The sequence below is a fragment of the Silene latifolia genome, chromosome 11 (genome assembly GCF_048544455.1).
Source record: "Silene latifolia isolate original U9 population chromosome 11, ASM4854445v1, whole genome shotgun sequence".
NCBI classification, from domain to species: domain Eukaryota; kingdom Viridiplantae; phylum Streptophyta; class Magnoliopsida; order Caryophyllales; family Caryophyllaceae; genus Silene; species Silene latifolia.
The window spans coordinates 34,518,258-34,543,156 of record NC_133536.1 but is presented as its reverse complement, the minus strand read 5'-3'; the positions used below and the strand labels follow the sequence as shown (position 1 = coordinate 34,543,156).

The following is a 24,899-nucleotide window of genomic DNA, read 5'->3' as shown; positions in this document are numbered from 1 at the left end:
ACCGTTATTGATCGAGCACACCTCTTTTGGTTGCCGAGCAACCAACCCAGCTGTTAACCGAGCAATTTTGATCGCAACTCAAAGAATCTCAGTGACTTGAGCACCCATATGTCTACCAAATTCCAGAACTAAGGATCTCAGCTCCGCGATTTCTTTTTTCTGTATATCACGAGGATCCTGTTGCGGTGGCCATTGATGAGGTGGATGTGGCGGCACAACTACGGCTGCATTGTGCTCAGCAGGACCACATCCCCAAGACTTCTTCCCTTCCCAACTAGTAGATGGCTCAGCTTGGGCTTCAAACTGAGCAATTAGTCGGGAGACAGATGTCATCTTGGCAAGAGGGATCGAAGGTACTCAAGCCTTCCCTTCGATAATCTCCCTCAGTAGCCTGTCTAATAAACCTGTGAGCCTATCAAAACAGCACTAAAGAAAAAGATAAGAACAGCCTCAAGGTACTTAGTCTTCCCTTGAGGCGAAAGGACAAACAAAATAAAACAGATAAAAAGCGTCGCCTCACCGGCAACGGCGCCAAAATTTGATACAATAGCGGGTGACCCGGGTTCGATCCCCGGCAACGGCGCCAAAATTTGATTAGTTTGCCTTGACTCGTCCTTTTAGCTCCCGAAACACCTTCACGCATCCCAAGACAGCAATATCTCCCGCTCCAAATCTACTCTTTCTCCAAATGCATGCAAAATGGACGGTAAATGGCTCGATTTCCGCTACTTTCTGGTTCATTCCTGCAAATAAGACAAAATAACCCAAAGTAGCATATTCGGGGCATTTCGTAGCGTAAACCACGATAAAAGCATAGAAATACGTGCATAAAATAGGCTAAAAAGACTATATAAAATGCACGTATCAACTAACTTGTTGATTCTTCAATAATTTGGGGTGGTTTCCTTTCTTGTGTCCAACATTTAAGACAATGGAAACTTTATTGGTCGGGATTGATAGGTTTAGTATCGTCATTTCTCAATGACTTTACTTTTAACATTACCTTGTATCAATTACATTATTATCTTTACTTCTTGAACCTCGTCCTCATCTTAACGGTTTAAGAGAATGCTCCTACTCATTTCAATTAGTCTTTGCTTTGAGAAGCAAAATTGAATTCATGAAGATTACTCTTCATTTGTTCGTTTTAGTCTTAAAACTTTCATTGAAGTGGTTGCGTTATTTTGGTCAATTTTGATTTCCAACAAATCTAGTTACCAAAATTAGAAACAATTCATTGTAAGTAGATGTGTTAGTCAAGAATCAAAAACCTGTTTGATAATGAATAACTTTAATCTATACTCTTTAGAAGAGATCCTTAGCAATGGTTCGTTTGAGGTTTTAGAAGCAAATTCAAATTTTGCCTTTAGTTACGCTGTTTTAATGGAGATTTGTATCAAAATCGAAATGATATCGTATATGAATTGTGGTAAAGAAACAGAACAATATAAAAACGGAATAGTGGAAAACTTAACATTTATCGTTTTATTAATACTTGTAAATAACAATTAAAGCATTTACATAGTGACCACTACCCAACTATGATAAATGATTCCAAGACCCAAATTCATATTGACTTAGGCACGGTATGGCCGATGAAACCCTTATCAATATAACTCGGTGGATTAACGTTTTAATCGATTCTACTTTTAGAACTCTTGGTCGATAAAATTACTTTAATAATTATTTATAGCCCGGAACACATGCAACTACGGTCACGAATACTTCCGTTGAGCTCAATCCAAATTTCGAATAAATGTGTCCATGATCCAAATCCACATCAACTTGGGCACGGTATGGCCGATGAAACCCTCATTAACATGAAATCGGTGGATAAACATTCATCACCCACTTCCCCTACGTAACAAGGTTTGTACCCCGGTAGGGCCGAGTGCACTCCCTCGCGAAATAGGTTTTCATGGTTTCTACTATTTGGTAAGGCTATGTCTCAATTAATTGTTTTAGCGAGAGGTCATGTCAATTTATTATCTATCACGTTTTAAGTGAACTAAAGCGGTGAACTACGATAATTCTAATTGACACGGTCGATAAACTCGATTATATGATAATGCATGTTTTAGTTATGGCGATTTAGCGATGCATGCAACATATAAATAAAATGCAAAGCATAAAAAAAATCCTAGTATGGGCTTCCTAAAATAGAAAAACTATTTAACTATTACATATTCGTAAACCAACTCCATTGGTCCCTTGAACTTCGGTTGAGGCACGCATCTCGAGGTAACACCATCTTTAATAGATTTCCTTCTTGAGTGACACCGTCTTCAAGGAACTCCGAAATAAATAAATTTCATAACAAATTACATAATTTCCTATTATACATTTGTAATTAAAATAAAAATAAATCTATTAAATTACAAAACGGTGATACGAGATCACAATAAATTACAACCGAATCGATATTCCCATACATTTCCGGTAATGCCAATTAAAAACTAAGGCCACACTAAGTAAAATTACATAATTCAAAAATTACATAAAATAAAATTATGACAATCATAAATAAAATGCAGCATTATAATATGTATGAACATGCCCAATTTTATGCTAAACCGCCTTTAAGGAGCCAATATCATATATTAAACGGTTTTTACGGATTTGCGTGATTCAACTTTATAAAATCACAATAAATTACATAAAATCATATTTATGAACAAGCTAATTACCATAACTTCTTAGGACTCAAAATTAGTCTTCACTAACCATTTGACCATAATTAACTCATATTTCTTAATATTGTTCATAAAAGGACTCAAAATTACAATAAAAATGTTATAAACTTCAAATAAATCACAAAAATTTCAAATAAATTCAAAATTTGAAATTTAAACTCATGAACATTCTGGAAAAATACCATGACACTCATAATGTTCAAAAACTTAGGTTAAAAATTTCGAAAGTTATCGGGAAAAACAATGTTGCGGTTTATCGGTTTATCAATAAAAATCATAAAAACATGAGAAAAATTATATTCATCAACTTTTCAATTTTAGATCTGAAAAAGATAATAAAATGCAACATGTGACGTTTTTCCTTAGTCATGAAGTATGTTTTAGCAATTTTTCACTAATTAAGTCACTATTTATGCTATTTTTCATCATAAATCCATAAATCATTCATGAAGACTTCATTATATCCTATTATTTTACACACATCTTGTAAAATTGCATATGACAACATACTAAATTTCTATGACCAGATTCGAAATATTTCTCATATTAACCTATTTTTCATCTAAATCCGATTTTTATCATGAAAAATCCATTTTTCGAGCATAAGAACTCATAAAATTATGAAAATTTCCAGATCATCTAAAAATAATATATGTGAAAACATATCCAAAAACCACTGTAAAATTTTAGCTAATTTTCGTCCAAACATGACATTTTTATCATAAAAATCACATTTTAATGTCAATATTATATAAAATGAACAATTAAATCCATAAATTAAACCAAAATATCCTAAAACATTTTAGGACCAGAAACTTTAACATGCATAAATTATTTTCGTGATATATCATAATATCACAAATTTACAAGTTTTGTTTGTTAATCATATAACTCGGAAAAACAATAACCGATTTGCATGCAAACAACCTTGTGCTCTTGATACCGCTTGTTGGAAATCTATATCTCATTATACAACATATTCTTATATGTTTCAAATTTATTTAGTCATAAAATAAATTCTAGATCTTATGCATGCAAACTAAAATAAATAAGTAAAGAAATCATTTTCTCACCATATGAATTTCGGTCAAATGGGCACCAACAAGATCTCTTTCTTGTTAGTTCTTGAGCTTTCCATATTGGATGAACATACATGACCTCAAAATAGAAGCCCTCCAATTAGTTGCACCCAAGACTATCCCTCAAACCCACAAACTAATATGTACTAGATATTTATATTGTGGTTTACGTTAAAATTGATTACTAACACTCATATATTACATTAATAATTTTAGTAATATTTCATGAACAATTTGGATTAAAATCTCATCTTTTTGATGAAGATTAAAGAGAGAGAAGAGAGAAAAGTACATGAACTTTTTGCATATGTTGCATGAATGAATGATTAGTTAATTAAGAGAAATAAAATTCTCCATCAACACTTCACAAAACCGGTTGGAGGGCTTAGTAAGACCAATGCATGGTCTTTTCTTTTTACTTTTGTCTTTACAAGAAAATAGATGTGTAAGAGTAGGTGTAAGGCTAGTTGTAGGTAGGCATCATCATGCCATTTTATTAAATAAAATAAAACAACCAAAACCCACTAACTCCTTCCAAATTTCGGTCCATATATACATAAAATGGACTACCATTTTATTTTGTCAATTGTCATTTGTCACACAATATGTCACATGTAGTATGATACATGTTACTAATTAATTAAATGCATATTTATCACATAAATATCATTTTATAAATTAATTAAATTACATTCAACAAATTGACTAGTGATACTTGATCACATAAATAAAATGGGTCATATAATTATAATTCACAACATCTTGTAATTATAATCAACCATTCATTCTTATCTTTATTGTTTCTCAAACAATAAACAATTTCAGTAATAAAGCATTTTATTTACTAAAATAAATCTTATTCAATCCCATTACAATAAGATATCAATATTCTCTGTCACAAATTGAATTGTTCAATTTTAAGGAATTAATTAATCTGTATCGGTATACAATTAATTAACCTTTTCAATTAAGGGAATCGTCCTTTAGGTGTGACCTCAAGGGATCAACTGATCACCACCGTCGCACGACAGTAATGTCAAACTCTAGCCAGCCAATCATTACCGATATGTGTGGACCAGTTGACTATATATGTAATGTATCATCCCTTCCGTATTCTTGTAATGAGATTTAATAATGATATTTAAATCATGTGATCGCACCATTGTTGAGGACACATTTCCCAACATCCGCTCGAGCTGTGGAAGATCTGGGCGTCCCAGAGGAGCATCCGAGCGTCCTGACTCTAGGACGCGGGTCCTAGAAAGTCTAACTTGAAGAATCTCTCATGTGTCAAAATCTGAGCAGATTATACTTAGGACGCCCGTCCCAGACATGGAGCCGCTTCTCATATGAACAAACTGCACCTCCTGGGCATACCTCAATTTTTGATTTCACGCTGTTTGTAAATTCGAGCGTCGCCGGAAAAAAATCCGCTCGTCTTGAGCAGGATCCGCGCGTACCAGCACGGGTTAGAAATTCAGCAGGTACTGACTGAGGATCCGAGCGTCTCGTCTTGAATCCGCTTGTCCCCTGCTGCTATTCAACAATAATAAAGGATTCACCCTCCTTCCCCAAATCATTTCTCTCTTTTATAAACACAAACACACATCCTTTCTCCTTCAAAACCCTCAATCCCCTCATCCAAAAAACAACAATTTCTCAACCAAATTCACCAAAATCAAAACAAAACTTCCTGAAATCAAGATTAAACTACTCCTTCATCAACAAAATACCGTCCATATATCAAAATCCTCACAAATTAAATCGATTTTCTAGGATTTGGGTACAATTTCGAAAATCCTAAAATCGATTGGAATTGATTGAAGCTTGAGGAAACAAGGAGAATTCAATCACAATTTCGGTTTGTTGATACAAATTTGACAAGGAGAAAAACATGGCAAGAACAAAAGGAGGAAATAAGGCACCCAAAACCTCAAATTTATCAAAAAGGCAACAAGCTCTTCTTGCCTCCAAAGCTTTGGTAGTGGTACAACCAAGGGTGGAAAGTCAAGAAATTGCAACTCATATCGAGAAAGCTACACCTACTCCGGTTATTGAACAATTGCAAAATTTTCCGGAGGTGACAAAGGTAGTGACTCTTGCCAAGAAGAAGAGGAAGAAGAGAAAAGTTCAAGTGATGATGATGAGAGTGGTGAAGCCTCCGGGTCAATGGAGGTAGATGAAGAAGAAGATGATGAGCAAGTTGATGATAAAAGCAATGATAGTGATGAGGATGTCGCGATGAGCGACAATTGAGGATTGACAAGCTATTTGGAGGATGCCACATATGCGAGGTCGACTACTTGACTTCAACCTATTCCATTGTGAGTTTCCTACACCTCCTTTATCTTTGTCTTTATATCTTGTTTTATAATTTTAATCTTGATCATTTGTGGAGTGAATCTTGACTCTTGATAGTTTTGAGTCCTAGCAACATTTAAAGGACACCCGCCTCGGTTGGCATTGAGGTGTCTCATTTTGTTCCCACTTTTGAAAATCCAAAAATGACAATTAGTTTCATGCATTGCATACTTATGCATGAACTCCCCCATTTTTACACTAGAAATAGTGTCTTACTTGGTTTGGGGAAGTTCAAACACAAGCAATGAGAGTTAATCTAAATTAGCTGTCCAACCAATAAAATCACGCATTATATAGTGTAGTTTAGAATGCATCACTTGTATATATGTATATAGATTGCATTTTAGTGTAGAAATCATGCATTCTCATTTAGCTTGCATAATTTCCTATCGTTTTGGCCATTAAGGACAATGCCCATACTAGTATGGGGATGAGAAATTCTAACTTAACCTTTAAAATAAAAATTGAAAAAAATTGAAAAAAAAATTTAAAAACACAAAAACATGTTCTTTTATTTCATAAAAACAAAAACTATAAAAATTTGAAAAATTGAAAAAATCAAAAACATGTTCATTCCTTTATAGTTTAGAATTGTATATTGTGTATATATTTGTGTTTGCTTATCCTCTTATCACATTGATCGACTACGCCACATCCGAGGCATGAGGAATGTGAAGACCGCATGGTATGATCTTTCCAAATCTCCTTTTTCCTCTTTATGTTAATGACTATGTGGCTTTATTTTGACTGATGCGGTATAAACCAATGTGATCTTAGGAATTGCATGTAGTTTATATGGCATACTAGTTGATAAAAGCATGTGCATTAGGTTGTATAAATATTAGTTGCATCATGGCATGTAGTTGCACTTTAGAAATTGTTTGTGAAAACATCTATTTGGGAAGATTGATAAGTGTATATAAGTCCTTGTAGATACTTTTTCTTTTTAAGACTTTGATCATTAGAATGCTTCTAAAACACCCTAGGGTATCTCATGCTAGTATCCTTTGACCCATGGATTAAGGCCTAGTCAAGAGTACCTTGTGGTGTGATAACTCCTTGGCTACCGTTTATTCCAAGGTGACCCTTGAAACCTTGCAACCATCATCCACTTCTAGAACATTTTGTCAAATAAAAAGGGAATGGGCACAAAAATCATCAATTTAAGTTCAAGTATTGAAATGAAAAACAAGAGGTTTAGAAAATGCATCATAGAAAAGAGGAGCAAAAATAGACTCCTATGCTTCAAACATAAGCACCCTCCTTACAAATTAGGGTGACTTTGAAAATGTTCAAAAATGCAAAAAGTTGAAAATGGTCAAGTATCAAAAATGCCAAACATCAAAAAATGGCAAAAGAAATTTTCTCAAAAGTCAAATGCCACAAGAAATTTGGGGGAATAACAACATCAAAAGCAAACTCCCATATGAAACTCAAAATACAATGATCCCTTTATCCATCGAATCCACTTTTGTGCATGGTAGAGAGGGGACTATCCTTCTTCTTGTCTAGGCAAGAAGGGGAATTCTGCGATTCTTCAGTGTTTCTAACACCATAAGGAGCCTACTCTTGACGAAAGCATTTAACGATTGAGGACATAGGTACCCTAGCTTGACACAACTTGGAGGTTATTTATTGGTATCCTTCTAGGCTTAGTAGTTTGAAGAAACCATATGTATGATGGAATGTGTACCATTAGATTGCTTCCCTTCTAGATAATTTCTGCCACTTAGATGAGGAATGTGGCTATTCATTTTTGTAGATGCATCCATTACTTGCTTTTGTTGTGCTTAATGCTTGGATTTATCCCCATTTCGGCAAGCCCTACCTTGCCTTGCAAGATGGCATCCTACCTCATGGTTGTCTTGTTGTGAGTTGAAGGGACGAAGTGAGACCCGCTAATTGTCTCATATCGGTTATATTAGTAGGCTAGTTTAAATAAAGGTCCTAGTTTTAGTCACCTCTTTACTCGGGACGAGCAAAGGTTTGGTTTGGGCATGTTTGATGTGAAACATATTTGAACACATTTAGTCCCCGAATTAACCTCGTTCCTATGCTTTTTACCACATATTTGGGTCATTTACTATCTTTAGTTTCCCATTTTGCATCTTCTTTGAGATTTTGTGTCCTTGGTAGGAGAGGATGGCAAACCTTGCATTTATAAGGTGAAATGGAGCTAAATGGATCGCATCCAATGACTAAGCATCAAAGAGAAGACCGACACTAGAGGCCTAAGTAGATACAAAAATTAAAATGGGCAATGATGACAGGATCCTTGCATCCCCGACACGATCCTTGTGGATTGTGGAAAAGTTAAACAAGAGAATCACTCTGCCCAAAGATCCGAGCAGCCCGAGCATGATCCGAGCGTGCCACACTGTAAGGATCCGAGCGGCTTAATCCCAAGATGAGTGGACTGTGCATCAAAGATTTCAGCGTCTTCTCTATGATCCGAGCGGATCCCAAGACAGAACAGCCCGTGCCTCAGCACGGGACGAGCAGATCGTGGCAGGACTAGCAAGGAGGATCCACGCATATCCCTAGGGAGTAGAATTTCCTCAAGTTTTATTAGGGTCTTAATAGTCATTTAAGCCCTTAGTAACCCTAATTCTTGTACTTAATCTTTAGTATAAATACCTCTTTGTACTACCTAGAATAGCAAGCTCTCTGAATATCCTCTTGATCCCATCTTAATCCTTTCTTAATACTCTCTTAATTTAGTTGTAATACACTTTTCAATATTAATCACATCTTAATCTTTCGTTAATTCTTCAATTGTTCTTAATTTTATTTGGGTAATTAGAAGATCATTTGGGTTTATCGGAGGATTGACAACCTTCCATCATTCATCAAGTACTTCTATTATTCTTTGCTTTATTATTTGGATCATCTCCATAGGTATAATTCCTTTTTACCCTTGTTTAATTATTGTTAATCACTTTCATTTATTCATCATGTTTTGCCTTGTTAGTATGATTGACAACCTTCTTAACATGTTGAACTTGATAATGAATGAGTAGTCCTTTAGCTAAGGTTAATGGGGAATTAGGGGAAACAAACATGGGAATTGATCTATGCTTAATCTAATATGTTCTCTTAATTAATTTGCTTTCTTTTTGTGATTTCAACCTATGCACATGTTATGTTTGATGAAATGCGAGCCTATGAATCCTTGCATTTTTTGATCCATCCCCTATCTTTTCAATGAAGCTTGTAAGCTTATACACCAACTCGAGCCTTATTTGACCATGCATAGAGTTGAATAGGAAGAATTAAGTCGACTTGTAGGTGTTGTATAATATAGACGACTCGGCTCCGGAACCCAAATCTTCCTAGAGATTGTAAGATATAGACTAACTCGATCCATCACAACAATAAGTGCTTGCATCTATTTGAGAACATGTTTGTATGATCTACTTCCATGAATCCCCTATGAACCCATGACACCTTAGTGCTTTTTAATCATTTGATCAAACCCCTTTTATTGCTCTACTTGTTTTCTTTACGTCTTGTTAATTAGTTTAGACCAACTTCATCTCAACCCAATTTGTGACACCCTTAGACATAACCATTTACAATTGAAAATCCTACATCAATACCCGTCCCTTGGGTTCCGACCTTTACTTACCTCTTTGCTAAGAGTAGTTTGTGAAGTTATAAATATTGTTTTGGTTGGTAGCTTTTGACGACGAGTTATAACCGAACCAACGATTTTCCTTTTCCAGTCATAGAGCTCATGATTGATGCAACGACCAGACATAAAACTCTTTCCTTCATGGATTGCACGGTAAGATAAATCAAATTCTCATGGCACCTGAAGATCAAGAGGCCACTGAGTTTTGTACTCAGAAGGGGATATTTTGCTACAAAGTTATGCCATTTGATCTCAAGAATGCAGGAGCAATATACCAACGTGTTATGCAAAGGATTTTTGATGATATGTTTATAAGTCCATTTTATCTACACTTGAACCCCTTTTTTTAGCTCCATTTTCTATGTCATTATGCACTAAACTTAGTGATTTTGAGCTAATATTGCTTCCTAGTTTTATTTTGTATGCTTCCCCACATTTTGTAGGTATATGAGCTTTTAGGAGCTTAATCCTACACATTTTCAAATAAACTAGAAGCTTGGCTAACAAAGAAGTAAGATGGACCAACTTGAAGTGATGTTTGGACTTGCATGAACAAATGTTACAGATTTAAAAGAGAAAATGGAAATCAAAGTCAAAGGAAGTCAAGCCCAAATGCAAACTCCACACAAAGCTCTTAGGATGCTCAACATGGGATGCTTCATAAAGATGCTAAAAGAATTTTAAAACCGGATATTAAAGGCACATTAACAAAAAAAAACATAGGATTCCACAAGACTTTAATCATGAATTAATTGGGAACTACCCGGATAGTGATAACCCCGATCGGGGTGGCATGTCCCCGATCGGGGTAGTTTTATATAAAGGGGACTCGACACCACCATTTGACACACCATTCGATATACATTTTTTTTACATAATATTCTCTCTAAGTCTTACGTTAGTTTAGTCTTTAGTTTAGCTTAGTTTAAAATAGAATTAGAATTACTTTTAGTTTTATGTTACAAATATTTTACCTTAAGCATTTCAATATAATTTCCATTCAAGTTCATTTACAATTTAGATTTCAAGTTTTGTTCTTCCAAGTTCCATTTCCATTTCCATTGCAAGGTATTTCTATTAATATTTTCATTATGTTCATCAATTCATTTATCATTAGTTTAGTTTCCATTTTCATCATGTTAGAGTAGTTTCATTTGTCAAAGGAGTAAGGGAAGCCATGCATTATTAAGTAATATGTAAATGTCAAAATGAGGATAAGTTAATATTGTCTAATTGTTTCTATCACATGTTTGCGCCACATCGTTTAATCTTTGGTTATTGGCCGTAATCGTAGAATAAGTTTGTTAATTCATTTTATAAATCGAGAGGCACGGAATCGGATTAGACTAAACATGTGTAGTAGGATGACCTAGTCATAAACGAGAGTTTCTCTAGGACCCTTCTATGGTTGACACTAATATCGTAAGGTGGGTGTCTTTAAGCCTAAACATTTATCGTAAAATCAACTTCCTAACTTTACATGAGCATTTACATAATTAGCATGTGTGACTCGATCTCCCTAGACATTTCCTTTATTATTGTTTTATCATTACATGAAACCAAACCAATCAAACGTTAACCTACCGAGATAAAAGTTCAATCCATAACAACTAATTAACAACTCCCGTCTCTCTGTGGTTCGACCTCTACGTACTACATTCATTTGTTTTTCTAGGGTATTGAAGAGTCTATCGATCCGAAATACTCAAGGGGGGGGGGGGGGTGAATTGAGGATTAAAAACTTTAGCCTACTTTTTCTATTGTAAGTATATAATTAATTATTTAAAGTTTATTGATCAAACTTTAACTAATCAACTAATTAACGATTTAAAACAAAGTGTAAACAAAACGAAAGAGAAACAGAGACACACGGATTTTTGAAGTGGTTCAGTTTCACAAATCGAAATCTATGACCACTATTCTCGATTAATAAATTTAGTACCTTTCTACGGAGTAAAAAATTACTAACCCAACTCGTACAACTAACCCTAGTTGTAACTCAAGTGAGTGTCCTTAAATACTCGAATGACTAACTTACGCTAATAAGAAAGCACTAATGATTCTACTAGAAGTTCACGTTAATGAACGAGTAAGAAATCAATCAAGCACTATTATCTTATAACGATAACGAAAGAACGAATACACAAGTATAAGAACACACGACCTCTTTCGAAAATAAACAAAACAGTTTTCTTGCACTTAAAACACGGTTTTTGTTTATTGAAATAAATCAAAGCCATGCTCAAAGATCTTACTTTAAATGTTGCAAACTATAGAGTATTTATAGAACAAGAGGAAGTAATATACACGGTTTCAACGAAACCCTAGTTGACTGAAAAATAAGATATGTACACAAATCATATCTTATTATTTCTATACTTCAAATTTTAGGAGATAATAGAGAATAACAAAAAGATAATTTTTTCAATAATTCTCTCAATATCTTTTTCTTAAACTTTAAGATATGATAAGATTTTCCATAATAAAAATCTTTATCATATATAACCATATCATGCTAAATATAAAAGATATGTTAAGATAATTCTAGAGAATAAAATCTTAACTATGATCAACCTATATTGTTAAGTTCACACGAGAGCAACACGGCTCATGGGCCTTGATTTTTGTGAAAACTCTAGCTTGATATTAGGTTAGCTTTAGGGTTTATGAGTATGTAATATTAGAAACCCTAATTAGTAATATGACTCAACTCATAAGTTGATTCAACATAATTACTAATTATAAGCTTGAAATAAAAACACGCTAAATATGAATATAAGTGTAACACCCCCATACTCCAAGTGCCTTACCAGGACCACTCAGGTATGAGGACATCACCATCTCGGTCGCCCGAGGCATGATAATCAAATAGACAAAACAGAAACAACGTTTATTATAAATAGTTTAATGAATAAATACAATCCCCAAAACCAAACCAAAGTACGATACAATGTTCTTAAATGACTGTTCTAACTGAAAAGTAAATAAGCTAAGGCTACAGCGGAAGACTCCTATCGTCATGTCGTGGCATCCCAGCTATGCCAGTACTCATCTCAATACCTGCTCAATATCTGCTCACCATCCCCGAATGGATCACCGCAGGTTTACAAAACAACACCGGGGTCAGTACTAATCACACAATCAATATAGATAACAGTAATAAGATAAACAGACAGCTGAACTGTCACACACACACACACCACTAACTCCCATCATCTCAATATCGACCGTCCACCTGGACCTACCACGCCGATGGGGGACCGCAGCCGTTCCCACCTAAGCCCCGCTCATCATACGAGCGATAACCCTGTCCATTAATGTGCACATCCCCTTCCGTGGCGGGTTCCACGAAGGGCGAAACTAGGGCGTGAAGTCACTCCCGCAAGTGACCCCACTCAGCCGAGAACGCATCTCGAGAACCATCAACAACAATCACAACCACAAACACAACACAATCATCATATCAAACAACTAACTACAAAGACATCACCAATATCCCATTATGGGACTAATACTGAGTAGGAAATCCTACCTGGAAAGCACAACAAGCAGACGGTATTTACAGCTGTATCAAAACGCCTCTTCTACGAATCCTCCTCCTAACACATCACACATAAAGACTACACATCACATACTACTCATAAAAACCCCCAAACCCTAAATTAGGGTTTAACCAAACTTAGCAAAACATCATAAAAATTACGTTAAAAGCTTACCCTCGACGCAAGGAACTCAACGATACGAATCGTGACACGAACCGACCGTCGAACTCCGGAATTGCTAAGAATGCGATTAGGAAGATGAAGTGGCTGCTTTCTTTCTTAAACAGGGTTTTAGGTTTTGTAAAAGTGATTTAAAACAATGACGATAATGTTTAAATACCTTAATCGCATAATTAACAAAACCCGAGAAAAACTCCCCGTAAACCGGACACTCGATCGAGTATCCAAGGTACTCGATCGAGTACCCCCTTACTCGATCGAGTACCCCAGCTACTCGATCGAGTACCCAACAGGTCAGAAACTATTTTATTTCGCAACTTACCCTTACTCGACAGAGTAAGGGCTACTCGATAGAGTACCCCAAGACTTATAAATACGGAGTATTATAATAAGCTTCCTTGTAAAATAAATACTTTTTGCTTAAAACATTTAAAAGAACCAAAAATATTTTTCAAAAACAATTTGAAAACATTTTAGTCGTGTATCGTATAAACTTGACATCTCAATGTTATAATAGAAGAGCTATAACATTGAGCTCTTATATAAGCAATGTTATAACTGTGAGGCTATAACTTTACTAGTTTAAGAAGTACATTCTCACGTTACCATTACGAGATAATCACCTACGCTATTCTAACTTCTTAGGAGATCCTCGAATGTAGGATTCTTCGTTATTCAAGCTTGTCAATCTCTAAATAAGCTTCATCTTTTCATGAATACTTGAATAATTCTTCAATATCTTGTAATATCTTGATCCTTGACTGAGGGCTTGATCATAATATGTTCTTGTATACTTTCATCATAATTCTTTAAAGCTTGCGATTAGTAAGTCCAATCTAAAAGACTAAACAAACAATTACGCGCAACGAGTATATAAAATATCAAGTACTCTTGACATCATCAAAACATAAACATATATATCTATATGGTTCAATAAATTCCCCCTTTTTGATGATGGCAAGTCTCCTAAAATTGTGACTAAGTATATAGTTCCTCCTCAATATAAAACCGTCATCTTCCCCCTCTTGACATCATCGAAAAGATAAGAACAAACATAGAATGACTAGAATAATATATGACGAAACAAGAGATAAGAACGATGAATAAAAATAGATAAACAGTAAATAACCATAAGTACTTACAAAAATATAGTACCATACAATCCAAAAGAACATGCTTAAGCCTAATGGGCCGAATGGAATAACATGTTTAGGACTACCGGGCCAAGCCACAAGTAGTCTGCCAAAATGGGCCGAATAGGGAGCTAGTTTAGGAAAGCAAAATACACCAAATGAAAACAAAAGAAATTAATGCAACTAGAGGAAATCCGAAAAATGGGGCGGGGCAAGATAGGAGTAAGGGTGACGAGTTTTGTAAGGATTAACATAGTCGGGACGAGTACGGAATTCTGAAGCATCAAGACGATCAAAACAACTTCGCACAAGAGTAGCTTGGGCATTGAGGCTTGTTTCAAAGTTAAGGACCTTCAAAGACAAGGCCTTTGGTGCCTCCAAAGTGATTGCTTGATCCGCTTTCATAACTTTCCCGTCTTTCACCAAAGCACCCCCTTGACTAGTAAGAAAGGAAAGACGATCACCATGTTGAAAGACTTCCTCACGGACAGTTACCAATCCCCTTTCTAATCCCTCAAGACTTTTGTTGATGCCCTCCATCCAAGCACAAACCCGAGGATCATCCAACCCGCCAACCGAGGACCGTGACTGCCCAACACGGGACATAATCGTAGCCAAGACCGTGGTTTGCTCCTCTAATTTAGCCATAATGGCCCCATAAAAACATCCAATTTTGCTTCCATAGCCGCCATCCCAACCTTATTAACACCCTTGTCATTACCCTTAGCAAAGACCAACTCGGGTCCTTCAAAACCGAGACTCATTAATTTTATCACAAGGTCACACATACCGTCCTTAGCACTCACACCATAGCTTTCCCGACTCACAAACCGCTTAATTTCTAGTAACCTCGAAATCCGCATACCGGAAAGGAGATCAAGAGTAGTACAATGCTTCTCTTTAGTTACGGTAATGCTAGTTTGAACAATCCGATTAAACACAAGACTAGCCAAATTCACTTTTCGACCTTCTAACCACAAATACAAGATAATAGCTTCATAGCTTGACACCTTGTCTCGTCCTCCCCTTCTCGGAACGATTCTGTTCCATAAAAAGTTCAAAAAGAACTTGAGTTTGGGAGAAAGAGGACGAACGAAGATGTTGCTAATTTCGGAAGCGACCTCATCAAAATACCTCTTAATAATCAATTGTTGATCATCACCCACATTAGATCATTCTTGACTCGGAATTATCTCGGTTCCATCATGAGGAACCTTGAAAGCAGGGCAAAAGTCGGCAATGGTGACAGTGATGTCGACACCATTACGAGTGCATGCAACACACCTAACAAGCTAGTCGTGTACCTACCAAAAATAACCAACTGGTCACTAACTAATATAGCTAGGGAAGTCGCGTTGATCTCCACGGGGAGGCAAGATATCTATTAAGGTCCGTCTATTTGGTCACAAAATGGGGGGTTTGAATTTAGTTTCTAAACTAATAAAGGTTTAAAGGAAAGGGCAGTAAAGAAAGAGCAATAAAAGACAGAGAATATAATAAAGATGATCAAATGAGAGAAAAAATGTCAGGATTTCGGTTCACCATGGTAGTCTAGTGACTCAACTACAAATAGCCTAGATATCTACTGTAAGACGGATACAGGAAAGGTCCTTCCGGTCCACTTTCTATCCTAGATTTCCACTTACTTAACTCCCGTCCTCGTCAGGGTAGTCTACTGTTCATACCAGGTCTAATTAGTCCAATCTTCCGATCCAGGATTAAATTTAACCAGATTAAAAGTAACTTAGAAGAGTGCACTCAACTAAGTCGGTATTATAATTAAATTGCCATGGGTACAGATTCTCACAAGTAAACAATCTAGGCTATTCGCTACATCGCCACAATCTTACCATGGATTCCCTAGTCCCAACATGAAAGGATTTAGCTACTCATATTACTAATGTTGTCAATAATAATGATGATGAATAAACTAATTAGAAACATGATGCAATAATAGTAATTAGGCATAAATTAATTAGGGCAGAAATTAATTAAGTAAGAGAACAAGGAATTAAAGCAACTAATAACAAGAATGAGATTAAAAGAAGAAGAGAGATTACAATCTCAAGCGATTTCGGCGTAAAGATCAAATCCACTAAGCAAAAGATTAAGGGAAGAAAGTTACAGTTGAAAAATGTATCAAAGAAAGTAAAGTGGCGTTCTAAGTATGAGAAAAAACGTAATTAATAACCTAATTATGAATGCTTAAATAGGAAACAAAGTCTATCACGAAATAAGTCCAACACGTGTTAATTAAGCCCGTGTAATATCAAAACCTCTCGATCGAGCAGTTTAAAACCACTCGATCTAGGACTTCAAGAAATAATCCTCTCGATAGAGAGAAAATATTACTCGATCGAGGAAACCCTCTAAACAACATTTCGATCGAGCACAGCAAATCACTCGATCGACCTCTTCAACACTCCAAACCACTTGATCGACCAAACAAACCCATCGATCGAGTGTTCTTCCTCCAAGTCAGCTTCTAAATCGTCTTTGACTGCTTCGTTGACCACCCTTCACGCATCCCAATGCATAACTCTCACTCTAACATTCCCGTCTCCTCAAAATGCATGCAAAATAGGATGAATAGAGCACAGTTTCACCACTTTCAGGTTCATTTCTGCAAAATAGACAAAATAGCCCAAAGTAGCCAATTTGGGGCATATTGCAATACAAAACAGTATAAAAATACATAGAAATACGTGCAAAATAAGACTAAAAAGGCTATATAAAATGCATGTATCATCTCTCCAAACCGAACCTTTACTCGTCCTCGAGTAAACTAAATGCAAACTAATGGAACGGAAATGAAAACTCAGAGCTAGCTATAACTTGTCCACTTGAACCAATTTAATGCAACAGAAATCAACAGTTATAAGTACAACAGTCAATACGCAAACGAATTATAAAATGTCCAGAAATAAAGCTGACCTATTGACCTTGCAAGACCAACAAAATCAGATTCTCACATGGTCACTCTTCTCTCATGAAGTAAAGGGTGAATTATATATGTATAAGAGAGAAAGAGAAACAGTCGCTCACATAAATTGCGACCTACATAGCATGCATGCAACAAAAAATGATAGACGATTCAAGTACTATGCACACATTCCAACCAACAATGTCCGTCACAGCCGAGGGCTTACAAATAATATGGGAAAGTGAGGTTCAGGTGAGAAAAGGCAAAATAAATTATGGAAATGTAGAGGTAAAAGCGCCAAGCTAGTTCCTAAACAGGACCATATAAGACCGTCCGAATCTCAACTGACTGAAAATAAACACAAGTGCCCTTCATTGGCACGCATCTCACTATCCAAATACACTATCTCCTCAAAAAATGTATAAATAAAAACAAGGAGTAGACCATCACAAACTTTCCTTTTTTAATACGGTCTTAACTAATCAAACAATACAAATCAAACAATTTTTTTCAAACTTTCTTTCTTTTTCTTCCTTTTGCCTTACGTGATTCAATTAAATTCTTTTTTTCATTTTTTTTCTTTTTTCTTTTTCTTTCTTTCATGTTTTTCCTTTTTCCTTTTTTTTTCTTTTTCATTTTTCATTTTTTTTCATTCTCTTCCTTTCTCATTCCTCTACCAGCTGCAACAATAAACACGGGCCAAACTCGCAAATGGACCAACATACCACAAAAGACACACTAAACTAGCGTGACTGGGTAGGTTGAGTTTCGGATGTAGGTAATGGGTCAAAAAGGCTAAATTTGGCTTAAGTGAAGCTAAATGGGTGAAAAATGTAAGAAAAGCAAATTTGCAAGCACCTCCCTGCATGTGACACCGACCACAAACCCGAATGTATGCAATTGACAAGAAATCAAATGTCATGAATGTGCAAAAATGATGAACATGCTATGCAAGGAGTACTACTCTCAATTCCTATGTAAACCGGTCATGAATGTCACCAGTTATAAGGCTCTAAATCTCAGAAATTATAGAGTAAGTTGCCAATTTATTAGGTCAAGTCTACACGGTCAGCTAAATTTGAACAAAAACTCGTAGATTATGTGTAAGACTTTGCTAATAACTGTCAATAAAAGTGCAAGGCTCAAGTAAAAATGACAAGTTACAGTGCAATATCATCACGGAAATCAACCGTTCCGACTCAACCTATATGCAAAAATAAATGTGAATATTTTATCAATTTTTGAAAATTTTTAATGTTTTTTGGATTTTTAAGATTTTGGATTATTAAGATTTTCCTGAAATAAATGAAAACAATGCAAGCTAAAAAATAGAAACGTGAATGCAAAACAAATGCAAATGCAGACTAAAAGGGATGCATTACCCTCCCCAAACAAAAACGGACAACGCCCTCGTTGTCCTCCAGCATACACCAGCAGATATATACGGGAAACGGGAAAATACAACCAATAAATGAAAAAGAAAAACAGAAATAAAAAGGAGACAAGAGAAATAAAAGAGCGAGAATGTACATACAAAACACGAACTTTCTCAAACCAGCCTGAAAACAGGGGAAGTGAGTAGACCAGTAGCTACTCGTCAGCCTTGTCCGTCACGTCCTCCACCGTCACAGTGTAGTCCGGGTCCACCTCCTACTCTCTCCTCCTCACCTCCTCAGCCTGAGCCCTCGCTGCCTCCTCAGCTAAGTCCTTCTCCTCGTCAGTGGCTGACTCAGGGTACCCCTCAGCCGGGTACCGGTAAAAGGACGGGTGTGGCCAGCCCTGAGGAATGGGACGTCGTCGCCTCATGTGGTACTCGTATACAGGGAGCAAGGTAAGAGCTATGTCCCGCTCCATACGAGCCTACCTCTCTACAAGCTCAAACAAGAAACGGTCACGACGTCCTTGGCCCATGACCGCAGACGCCTCAAAGGATGGAGGAGGTAAAAAATTAGCCGGGTAAACCGGTTGTGTCTGTGTCTGGTCGGGCGCAGGAGTAGGAGTAGGGATCGGGGTAGGAATGACTGTGGAAGTCTGGCCATCCGTAGAAGGTGTGGATCCCTCTCCGGTCTCAGGTCTCCTCCGCTTCCTAGAAGCGGATATGGTAGGAGGTGTTCTAAGCGATAGGTGGTACATGGGCAATGGTGGTGGTATCCTGCCCTCAACAGTGGGCAGGGGAACGAGATGAGGTAGGGTGGTGCAAGGAAGGGTCTTAGACAAGGAACCACCAATCTTCCAAGTCTGGTGGTCGGAAGCAAGCCAAAACATGGATACCATAGCCTGAATGCCTAGGTACCTGTCAGAGTTTATGTACTGTAAGTCACGAGGTAAGGCGGGGAAGAGAGAACGGGTAAGAAAAGTGGCTATGCCACCGCAGACAATGGTGTTCGTAGTCTTCTCCCCTACAGTGTGAAAGTACTGGGCGGTCAGGTAAGCAATGTTGAGGACATAGGGGCCCTCACTATCAATGTTCAGGTACCCGCCCATAATAGAAAGCTCAATGTTGTTCACATTGTTTGGTTCTTTACGGCCAAAAATAGTATTACCCATAAGACGCAAGAAATATCGGGCTGGGGGAAGGTGGACCTGAGCGAGCTTTTGCTCCTTGTAAGTAGTCCGTGCCAAGGTCCTCCACAACTGGCGGATGACTTTCCTAGGGGCGACAGTGTCACCCATAAAAGAAAGTCCTAGCCCAGTACCAAACTCCTCTAAAGTCAAATAAAAAGTCATGTTAAATAACCGGAAAGACACGGAAGCACAAGTGGGGTCGGCATTGTGAGCCCCAGAAGAGAAGGTAAAGGAGCTGAAAAACTCAAGGGTCAGCTCCTTGAAGGTCAAGGCACTCATGGTCACTAGTCCCGACATCCCCGTACCCCTCAAAATCTCAACAACAGGCTCGTAAATACCAAGTTTATCAAGTGACTGACGGCACAAAAACTTATTAGACAGAAAATCACAGTCAACTAAATCAAAGAATCGAGAGCGATGAATACCGTTAACAAAGATTACCTCGGGATAGTCGGGGTGTGAGTCGAGTGAATCATCCACTCGTATGGCGACACAGCCAGCAGAGCGGCCAGCAGTAGGAGTGGCTCATCCACGACCCCGGCCTCTAGTACCTGAAGTAGCAGCCCGTCCTCTGACGGAACTAGGTATTAAGGCCGTCCGGTAAGCAGCTGTGATAGCTGTTGACCACGCAGCAGGGGTGGTCACCGTACCTGAGGTGCTAGCTGTGGCTGAAACAGTAGAAGCAGCAGTGATAGAAACTGAAGCCGAGCTAGCAGCAGTGCTAGCAAGAACAGAGGCGGAAACCGACATGGAAGAGGAAACAGAGCTAGCACCAGAAACAACAGTACCATCAGTAGTAACAAGTAACACGGGGGTAGTAGCAGTGGTACTAACAGGCGTGGTGACGGTGGTGGCAGCAGGGACCACCGTCTAATGAGAGGAAGGAACTATAGTCGAACTAGACGAAGGCATAGAACTACTGTCCATCCTAATCAAGTAAGCAATGGGGGAATGACCAGTAATTAAACTAACAATTGAACGATAAACCGCAAAACCCCCAATTTCAGTCGAAAAATTCGACTTTCACATAAACCCTAAACCCCTAATTGCTAAAATATAATCTAAGCAATCAACAAATTAACAGAGGAGTAAAAAGGGAACTTACTTGATCAATAAACCCACAAGATAAGCAAGAAAAAACGACTAAATTTGATGCAAAATGGCGAATTTTCAATCGAAAACCGCAAACCGTAATTACCCAAATTGACCACGAAAGAGAACTAGTTTAAAGGGTAAATTAGAGGGCAAATGTCGATTTAATAGCAAGGAACAAATTGTGGGTGTTAGATTTGGTGTTGGGCAAAAATTATGGATGTTTTGGGGATTTGTCGTGCAAAGGAAGGGCAAAATGAAGAACAAAATAAAATGAAAGAAGAAAATAGAAGTTAAAGGGACACTTCCTTCGTGCGAAACTCTATTTTACTCGATCGAGTGGTTTTATATCACTCGATCGAGAAGTCTTGGCCGTATTCCACTCGATCGAGTAAAAATCCACTCGATCTAGTACTCCCTATATTTGCCATTTCGATCGAGTAACTTGAAACTGATCGATCGAACCCTTTTCATGTGCATTCCTCTCGATCGAGTACAAAAAGTACTCGATCGAGTTCTTTTCTTCGTGTAAGTCATCCAAATGCGTTATTATCTCCCCAAACCTGCATAAAAATACTCGCAAACATATCTTAAACATACCAAATCACAAAGTAACAGTCTATAGTCTTTCTAACTACGCTGAAAATAGTCTAAATTCTAGCAGTCCTAAAAACGTAATAAAGAAATTCAACGGGAATTTAAAATTAATCTTTACAATTTGTTACAACGGGGCATTCCCGCTCAATTCCCAAAACAATTCAGTATCCCAACAGAGGGCTTGTGACTGGAGGAGGTCCCTTCATCATCCTTGACCGTCCTCTTTGTTCTCCATGAGCTTGAATTTGAACCAGTAGGGGGAGAATAGTCAACATCCACATATGCGCAAACTTTTCTCGTCCCTTTATGTTTCCCATCAGCTTTGACGTTAGCATTCCCATTTTGATTGTCTTTAATTGCACTACGACCTTTGACAGCTCTTGCATCTATTCCATCTGTACCTGCAGCAAGGAAAACAGACGAATGTTCCTCCTTTTCGCTCTCAGTCTGAGGTGGAGGGGTTACAATGGCAGCACAAAATTCAGAATTTTCATCTAGAGTGTCAATATGAGAGTCAGTAGAGGAAAGGGCATTGCAAGGTCGAGCTTGCATGGGAGCCCTACGAGACTTAAATTGATGGAAAATTAATTCCTCATCTCCTACCTGAAACGTGAGTGTCTTACCCCCAACATCTATCACTGCGCGAGCAGTGAATAAAAATGGTCTCCCTAAAATAATAGGGGTGTGAGTGTCCTCGGGAATATCAAGCACTACGAAGTCAACAGGAATAAAGAATCTCCCGATTTTAACAGGTATGTCCTCTATTACTCCTAATGGCCTTGATATACTATGGTCGGCCATCTGTACGGTCATGTTTGTGCAATTAAATTTATTCAAACCAAGTATTTTAGCAAGAGAGAAAGGTAAGACGCTCACGCTAGCACCAAGATCGCATAGCGCGTTATCAATCAAATGGGTACCTATGCGACACAGAATCGTGAAACTACCCGGGTCTGACTTTTTAGGTGGCAACTTGTTTTGAACTAGGGCAGTCCCTACCTCAGTCAAAGCTACCGTCTCCTGATCATTGATATGCCTCTTACGTGATAAATCTTTTTTCATAAACTTTAAATAAGAGGGTACCTGTGTCAGCAACTCGGCGAATGGAACAGTGACCTGTAACTTTTTAGGAGCTCGGCAAATTTACCGAGCTGTTGATGGCGTCCGTGCCCTGTAATCGCCTTGGGAAGGGCACGATAATAGGAATCTCGAGCCCTTTGTTTCTCTCTTCTAACGTCTCAGCAGGTTCAAGCTCGTTTTCACTCGATCGAGACTTCTTGCCTCTCGATCGAGTCCTTCCAGGTGAAATTTCACTCGATCGAGAAATATTAGCCTCCCGATCGAGTTCCTCAATAGCAGTAGTGTTTGATCGAGGCAAATTTCCACTCGATCGAACAGATTCTTCAGATTTTTCACTCGATCGAGTGATTTACCTCTCGATCGATCCCTTGATTATCCGGTTCTCTTGATCGAGCATCATTTCCACTCGATCGAGTGCTTTCTTCATCAATTCTACTTGATCGACCACCAGAGATCAATCGATCGAGTATATTCTTCGTGGTAAGCTTATCTTCAGCGACAATTGACTGTTCATCAGCATTTATGGCCTTCCTCGGGTCTGATATGCTATCAAAAGTTGACAGTTTTGGTCCTTCATAAGAGCGACCACTTCGCAAATTAATCAAGTTCACCGTCTCGTGCGAATTCTTATCTGATTGAGACGGCAAACGACCATGTTTCCTCGTGGACTAGTTCGCGGCTAACTGAGCAACTTGGGTTTCAAGTGACTTGATTGAAGCTTTTTTTTGTTGGTCACTCATTTGCCATTGCTTTGTCAACGACTGGAACATTGACTTTAACTCAGCTAGCTCACTCACCCCACTTGAAGATGATGCACCTTGATTCGGTGGAGGAAAAGAAGGAGGCTTTTGGAAGCCTTGTTGAGCCTTGTGAGGAGGGATATATGGCTGCTGCTGCGGTGGAGGAGTGGGATTAAGAATATTTTGACTTGTCCACCTCAAATTGGGATGGACTGCCCCTTGAGTGTTGTAATAAGAACCTCCTTCTTGCCTGTATTGCTGAATGGCAAGGACTTGTTCTTTCTCTGTAAGACAGTCAATAGCAATATGACCTTCATTGCTTCCACACCTCTCACATGTGACAGTGTCCTATCTAGTCAACATATGAACCATCTGTTGATCTCCAGCAGATTGCAGCTCCATTCTATCAAACCGAGCATTCATGGCTTCCAGCTGAGCCACAACTGCCTTATCAACTGAATGGACCGTTCGAATACCGTCCCGTGGGTTCCCATATTCAGCATAATGGGTCGCCATCTCCTCAATAACGCCCCATTTCTTATCGTCATCAATGTTCTTTTGAAATCTTCCGTTGGATGAGGCGTCAAGAATAGCTCTATGGTCATCATATAACCCATTGTAGAATTGGTTGCATAAGAACCATTGATCAAAACCATGGTGAGGAAGAGACCTCACAAACTTCTTGAACCGACACCAAGCTTCATAGAAAGTCTCATCAGGTGCCTGCTTGAAACTAGTAATCTTACCCCTCAGCTGATTAGTGCGCTGCGGAGGGAAGTATCTTTTACAGAAGGCAAGTGCGAGAGTCTCCCAATTGGTGATACCAGCAGCTGTCCGGTCAAGATCAGTCAGCCACTCACAGGCTGAGTCAGTTAGAGAAAAAGGAAAAAGAACTTCCTTTATCTTGTCTTGAGTTACTCCCTTGGTAGCGGGAATAGTAGAACAATAGTCGGTAAAGACTTCCATATGCTTGCGCGGATCTTCACCCGCCACACCTCGGAATAGATTTCTCTCCACCATATTTATGTAGGACGGACGGAAATCGAGAGTGTTACCGTCCTCAGTTTGGATGTTGAAACCTTTAGGAATAGAGGATGCTTTAGGCTCCGAATGACTTGTAATGTTAGGCATCTTTACTGGCTTGGCAGAAATTAGATTGTCTTCTTCTAAAGACTGGTCTTCTGCAAATAAAAAGTATTGTAGCTCGGGCTCGAAAGTACTCAAGTCTTCCTTTCGCAGTTCTCTTTGCAAACGGAGTTTATGCCGAAACAGTCTTTCTT

General features: G+C 37.9%; 1 non-coding gene across 1 annotated transcript; it reads left to right on the top strand.

The window, feature by feature from the left end:
• Nucleotides 1-24,268: 24,268 nt before the first annotated feature.
• Nucleotides 24,269-24,374, top strand: LOC141615789 (small nucleolar RNA R71). Its single transcript, XR_012530187.1, has one exon. It is a non-coding gene; the product is annotated as a small nucleolar RNA R71 (small nucleolar RNA).
• The last annotated feature ends 525 nt before the right edge of the window (nt 24,375-24,899 follow it).